Source organism: Equus asinus, chromosome 3 (genome assembly GCF_041296235.1).
Source record: "Equus asinus isolate D_3611 breed Donkey chromosome 3, EquAss-T2T_v2, whole genome shotgun sequence".
NCBI classification, from domain to species: Eukaryota; Metazoa; Chordata; class Mammalia; order Perissodactyla; family Equidae; genus Equus; species Equus asinus.
Genome location: NC_091792.1, coordinates 31,914,509 through 31,921,758, shown reverse-complemented (window position 1 = coordinate 31,921,758; position 7,250 = coordinate 31,914,509). Strand labels below are relative to the sequence as shown.

General features: G+C 42.2%; 1 protein-coding gene across 14 annotated transcripts in view; it reads left to right on the top strand.

Annotated features, from left to right (window-relative positions):
- The first annotated feature begins 215 nt into the window (after positions 1 to 215).
- The window catches only part of INPP4B (inositol polyphosphate-4-phosphatase type II B), a 794,515-nt gene continuing 787,480 nt past the window's right edge, over positions 216 to 7,250 (top strand). For 5 of the 14 annotated variants that reach the window (XM_070504821.1, XM_070504819.1, XM_044767203.2 and 2 more), the window contains exon 1: positions 730 to 868. The gene's annotated coding sequence lies outside the window, so the exon portion shown is untranslated. Of the gene's footprint in view, positions 332 to 649; positions 869 to 1,410; positions 1,520 to 7,250 lie in introns of those variants that run through there. The other 9 variants (XM_070504818.1, XM_070504816.1, XM_070504810.1 and 6 more) reach the window with 6 other exon arrangements.

The window sequence follows — 7,250 nt, the reverse complement described above, 5'->3', positions numbered from 1 at the left end:
GTCTCCCTCGCCAGACCTCCACTCCGGCCAAGGCCGAGCAGTGGCGAGAAAGACGGGCCCCAGCGTGGGGGCAGGCGCAAGTCCGGGGGAAGAACTGGGAGCACTGCCCCCCGCTCCCACCCGCCTCGATCTGGGCGGGCGCTGCCAGTGGCCCAGGGCTGGGGCGCCTCCTCCCGCGGGTTAGAGATCCCCGCGGTTTCTCCAGCCCCCGGCGCAGCTTGGCGGCCCTGGGTCGCCCCTCACCACTGCTTTGCAGCGGTGCTCCCACAGCCCAGGCTGGGCGACCGTCTCTGCTCGCAGAGGGGCCCAGCAGAGGGTCAGGGGGTGTAAGGTCAGCACACCGAGCAAGCGTGTTTCGGTCATTTCGGGCTGGGCGGCGGGGACACCAACTCCACTCCTTTAGTAGCGGGAAGCGAGCTGCGCCAGTTGCGCGACGGTCGCTTGCCGCCGCTGTCTCTCCTCGGCCGCCGGTGACATTGGGAGGAGACCACTTGGCACGAGTAGAGGAGGAGGAAGAGGAGCGGAGAGGGTGGGGGAGGGGTGGGGAGAAAGTAGCAATTGTGCCAGGGGGCGTGTGAGCAGCCGGAGAGGCAGCCGCGCTGGTGACAACTTCTCCCGGGCGCGCGCGGCGGGCGGGGAGCCGGGAGTCGGGAGCCGCGGGAGCCTCGGGAGCGGCCCGCGCCCTGCGCCGCCGCCGCCGCCTGCTCGCGTCCTCCGGGTGCCCAGCCCCGCGCGCTGAGGCTCCGGTCTATAAATAGCAGGTTACAGCTCCTGCTCGGCGCGCACACGCTCACACGCGAACGCAGGAAAGTCAGGCTAAAAGTGTCTGCTGCTGCCGCTGCCGCCCCCCACTCCGCCTCCGGGAGAGGTAATGACCCGCCTCGGATCCGAGGGCTTGGGGCGGGGGGCATTTTTACAGGATGGGGTGCGTGACGGTGGGTGATTCGGGAGGCATTGGAGCGGGTCTGAGAGCGCGGGGGCACGTCCTGGCAGGGGAAGCCTGGGTGTTTTGCATCAAGTTTCCCAGTCTTGCAGCCTCAATGGCCCCTCCAGCCCTGTCGCCTAAGGAGTGCTGTCGTTCCTTGGTTGCTGGGGACCCCTGTCACCTCGCTGACCCTCTTGCCGAGCTCCCCTAGCCCCGGCAAACGCGCGTGCTCACCCTCACCCCCTCACACTCTCCGGGCCCCGGGTAACTCTGACCTTCCGAGGCTGCGCCCACCTGCGCGGTTCCTTTGGCGAGGCTGCGGTGGCCTGGGGGCTCGCTCTCACCCCCATCCCGGCCGCCGAGTTGCCGCCGCCGCCAGCCTCAGGAGAAGTCATCTCCAAGGCGAGAGGTAGGGGTGGAGGGTGGGAGTGAGGGCGACAGATAACTGAGGTCTGAGTTGCCCCATGTCCTGGTTTTTCCAAAAGGGCCCCTCTCCGTGACCACCCGCAGCAACTCATTCCGGCAAAGAAGCCCATACTTCTCCTCTTGGCCACCAAACATGTCTTGTCCTACCCCAAAGAGGTCTCGCTAAAGGTTAGAAAGCCACGGTCTTGGAGTGAGAGCACGGGGAAGTGGGGGTGCTGAGGGGGCGAGGAGATCATTGTTTGGAGTCTGACGCCTCTGGCACCTCTAGGGGAGGGCCCAGGCCGGGGGATGTCTGGGAGCCAGGGGCTGGTTCCTGAACGGACTTTCAGGCTTGCAGCTGGGACTAAGATGAGGATGCTGGAGCTACACATAACCTGCTTTTGCCCTTCCCTACGCCTCTGAAATCGCTTCCCTTTTGGGTGGTGGTTTCTGCCCCTGAGGACACGGTGGAGAGGGACCAGCAGTTTCTGTTTGGGGCCAAGAGGTTTTATGAGGGTGAGGATGTGCGTATTGATGAGATTGTTGCTGCTGCTACTGCTGCACAAAACTTACTGGAAAAACCTGGGAGGGTTTTCTGTTACTCGTGTTTTAATGATGTAGATTCACTCGCTTTGCTTCTGTTTTTTCTTCTCCGGAACCAGGTTTCCTCCCTCTTTCTGAGATGTGTTATTTGAGGTCATTACATTTTATGACTCCAGGTGTTACCTTTTGTATATCTCCTTCCTCTCAGTGTGACAGAACTTGTTTATAAAGGTGTGGCTCTATAAAATAAGTAAAATCCCAGAAGACAGGGAGTAAATTCATCTTCTTTCCCTCAAGATGGGCACTAGATAGCTCTTTTATAGGTGTACAACTATATATCTTGCTTGTAACGGGAATTTTCTTAATGGATTCTGGACCAAAAATGGTAAATGATTTAGTGCTAAAGCAGCATATAAGGTGCAAGGAGTCACCAACAGGGCAGCTGGCTGATGGTGTGCAAGTTGAGTAAAAAGAGGACTGGGCAAGTGGGCATTGTCTCACTTAGTAGACAAATGCATTATCTTGTGTTCCTTTGAGATATACTCCAGTAAAGCATTGATATGAAATCAGAGTAAATGATCAATGGCTTTCTCATAAGTACATGGCGTTAAACATTGAACCTCTTGGATTCGTAGCAATGTAAAATGCTACTGCAGTGGAATGCTTTTTCAGCGTATTTCTTTAAAATGTGATTTAGAAGATTGTCCTTGAAAGGTTATGAAATGTGCATTTGAAGAGAGTCTACTTGCTCAGTGTCATTAGGAAATATATGTGCTCATTGAAATACCACTCTTACTTTAGGACTAATCTCTTTGATTAGACAAATCAGTATTTATTGGTGATAAACTAATGACCAGTTAGGATGTACATATTTATAATTGTGTTTTGCTTTTGATCCTTTGAAAAAGTATAAGAAAAATCAGATAGACCAAGTTTAGTCTTGTTCCTCCAGCTGTTTAAAAAAGTACATGGTCAAAGTTACAGGCAGGAAATCCTTTTAAAATGCTGAGTTTGAGCTTCACTTTGGGGATGCAAATTGACTGAATGACTTCATTTTTTCATAAGACTTTGGTCAAAATACTCATAGACTCATCAGTTAAATTTGGTTTTAAAATAATGCTATTATATTCTAGTTGTGTGAAGTGGAAAATCATTAAGCTTAGGGAAAAGCTGTATATTTGTTCTAAATTGTGCAAATTGAAAGTAATTCATTTCTTTTCTGAGACCTGGGAGTATCTTCTAGTACAGGTAATATAAATCCCCACATGGGTAAGAGAGTTCACTTTCAGTACTTTGAGGCAGAACCCAACAGGGCAGTTCTCTTAAAGACAGAGAAAAAACTGCAAACTGATCTCATGTCTCTTAGCAACCAAATGGATGTCAGTTTCCAAGTAAGTACCTGACATCTGAGAATACAAAGTTAAAGAAATTGTGGAATCATAATTAGCGAGTAAAATGCTTCCTGAATATTTATTACATTTTCTTATTTCACAGTGAGCAATCCCCAGCAAGTACTAATGTTACATACCCAAATAGCGTAGTTTTTGTAATCTATATGGAATAAATTCTTGTCTTTCACAACCATGAGGATTTTAATAGCTAGGAAGGTGCTGTTTTAAATAATCTCAAGTTAGGTGTTTATGTTCAGTTGAAAGCTCTTCTGTGTTCAGTACCTTAGTGTTTCAACATGTCCTCTCTATCTTTCTAAGCCCTAGGAAATCTACTTCATAGGCCATATTGTTACTATTTTTTTTATGTTGAGTTAGACATTCTTGATTATAGAGCTCCATAGGACACGCTCATCAATACGTACATACTTTCATATTCAGGCTTAAGAAATGAGATTATTAATGAAATAATTTCAGTTTAAACATTTATTTTTAGATAAATCCAAATGATGTTGCCCTGATTGCATTTTTGTGTGCAAGATGCACATAGCCTTTATTTTCCAAAACTGTCAATGCAGTATGTACCTAGAAAACACATTAAGATATGTGAGAAAATTCTAAGAAATCTTCAGTCTCAGGCACAATTGTCATTTGAATCAAGACTTGTTAGTTCATTCACTTTATATATTTTCACTACTTTGTAGATTAATAGGAGCATTTTAAAAATGCTTATGAAGTTTTATTATTATAACTGTATTGCATGTATATTTGTAACTGCAGCGGGATTTTTCTCATATACAACTCAGCCATATCTACTGTCTCATTTCCTAGAAGTATCTTGTTATAGGTGGTGTTCCATAAGGCCAATGGAATATCTAGGAGTTGGAACTTTAGACTTTTTTTTCAATTGACTTTGTAATTTTACTGAATATTGAACTATCATGATAGATGTAATCCCAACGTAGTCTAAAGAGTTGGATTTTAATATGATATGTGTTCTTCAATCATGTTTTCCAAGCTGAGTTTCTTAAATTGCAATATTTTGAGTAAGTTCTGTCTTCTACATTGGGCAGCCATTCCAAGTAGGTGTCCTAATTGTGTGGTGGAGCCCTCGAAAAATCATGTCTTTATTAACAAAACCTGTAACTTTTTACATTTTCTAATCTAATCAGATCTTTCCTACTTGAATTTATGAGACAGGGCTGATTTTAAGGTATATGTAATTTCATTTATTCCTAGTAGCCTTTTTATCTTGAAGCAATTGTAAATAACTGTTTCAGATCTGTCTTTCTGGATAAATTTGCTTTAAAATAGAGCATTTCCACTTTCCTGAAGATGTCCATTGTGCATTTGGAGTTAAAGAGACATTTAGCACTAGGTGGCAGTATGCAATGCCTAGTAGCCTTGGGTCATTTTAATTGCAATATATTCATTATTAAAGCTTTTCTTTTAAACAGAATTTATTTGTATCATGAGTGAGTTAATGAAATTAAAATCGACAGGCAGCTACATCCTTAGTAGTGTATTTAGAAGATCTATTGTTTGTAATTCTTTCAAAATTTGACTGTAATATTTAACACACTCTGCTTTTATGTGAGGTCTGCTTATGAGGAATTGTTAGGAATTAATTTAATTAAATGTGCCAAAATTCTGCTTATGGCTGGGTAAGAGAAAGGGAAAGGGGAAATTAAATGAAGATGATAGAAAAAAACCCCATGTGGCCATTCTAAAATAGACATTGTGTTAACCATTTGTATTTTAATCCTAATCTTCTCACTATGCAGGCTGAGCAAATTCTCTTTTCTAGGAGTCGAAGGCTATAATTGTTAAATTTTTCTCTATCTCATTGCCCTTGGGACAAATTAAAAAAAAAAGTACAGACTGTCTCACTGACACTTCAGTAGATCCCCTAATGTAATAGTGATGGCCTGGCCACCACAATGACCGAATTGGATTGGCCATGTAGCACTGTCTTTATTGGTTATTATGACAGCTAAATTTATCTAAACCATTTCTGTTTGGTTAATCTGGATGTAGGCATCCCTGTCTTTGGCTGAATGATCAAATTATGGGTCATGGCAAAGTTAATCAATTTATTTTGTCATAAATCATGGGACCAGAATGGGACCTCTGCGTTGTTCAGCCACTTTATCAGACCCTCCTCAAGATCGATATGGAAGACATTTCAGCCATGCTCATTGGATGTGGCTGTTGCAGGAATGGAGACCAAGGGAAAAGTTAATCAATATAAATTGGCATAATTAAGAAATACACTTCCTTTAAAAATTTTTTTTACTGTGTAAAATTTCAAACATAATAAAAAATAGAATATTACAATGAACTCCCATGTAGCCGTCAACTGGCTTCAATAATTGTCAAATGATGGCCATTCTTGTTTCATCCACAATCCCACTTATTATTTCCCTCCCTGGAGATTTTGGAAGCAAATCCTAGAAATTATATCAAATGAAATATTCTCGTGAAGCAGCTATTCGTAAAAATAGGTATCATATGAAGGGCAATTTTTAAAAGAATTGGTGTTGTAATAACACTACATATTTTACTTAAAAAGTCAGAAATCTTGGCATTAGGTAAATTAAGCACTTGAATTAGTTTTTCTAAAACATGGCAGACTTTATATAATTTAGAAATGAATTCCAGTTTAAGTTCTATGTCGTATTTTTGAATCACCAGAAGCATGCAGCAATATTCCTTGAACATGTTAGGTCGTTAGTACATACTTGATAAACCAATGACTTCATGAGGCTTCTTAGAGGAAAACATACTGACTGTCTGCATACCTCTCACCACAGTTCTCTGGTGTAACATTTTACTTCTAAAAAGGTAGCTACTGTAGATACAGGAGACCCTTGGCATGCAAGAATTTAGTTTGCATGAGTCAAGATTTTACCATCCATCATAAAGGTACTTGATGTATAGTAATCTGTAATTTTGCTGAGGTGTGAATTTAGATTATACAGTCCTGGAAACTGACCTTTCAGTGAGTGAGTCCAGCCACTGGCCCAGTGGTCACACCTCCAGGTGACTTTATGCTCTAGGTGACATGGCACTTCACTTTCTAGGGCTAATTATCCCTTCTGAGTGTGTTTGAGAATTGGGAATCTGAGAAATTGTTTGACCCTCCCCTTTGAGAATGTCATGGATCTCCTAAAACATACCTTTTAGATTTTGTGTTGAGTTGAAATTTTTAATGAATAGAATGTTTTTAGATTTCAAAAAATTGACAGTAACTACCATGTATAAATCTTTAACATTATGTGTCTAGGAGCAAATATAATTCTACTGTAGAGAAAACAAGTAGTTTGTATCTAAAGAGTTTGTCATACCATATTTTTCGTATGTATAGATTATATAGGGAGCAAAGCCTCTGTATAATTTTCTTAATATTAGACACATGATTTTTTTACATTTTTAAAATTTACTATAATGTTTCCTTTCCCGGGCTGTGTTTTACAGGCTGCTTCCCAATTTATTCATGCTATTCATATTCCCATTTCTCATTTTATATTTTGGGTGGGAGTGAAGAATGGTACATACACAGAATAGTGTGATGAGAAATAATTGAGCCTGTTGGCTTCTAGTTGATTTCTTTTTTCTACTCATTTTTTCCCCTGATTATAAATGTAATAAATCTCCACTGGCAAAAACTTGTCAAGTAGAGATTAGTCCAAAGAGGCAGAAAAAAATCACCCAAAGACAGTATTGTTAGCGTTTTATCATCTTTCTTTCTAGGATTTCCTGTAATTCTTTTATAAAAGTTGAGATGATAGTATCTGCAAGTGTGTGTGTGAAAATGAGTGTTTTGATTTTTTTTACTTAGAATTCTGCTATTCAATTCAGTTTAGATGTTAATTGAGCACCTACTATCTGCCAGTACTGTGCTAAGCTTTGTCCTGCTATACAGCAATGAATACAAAAGAAAATCACGTTTCCCATGACTGTAAACTCTTCTCTAACTTTTTTTCTTT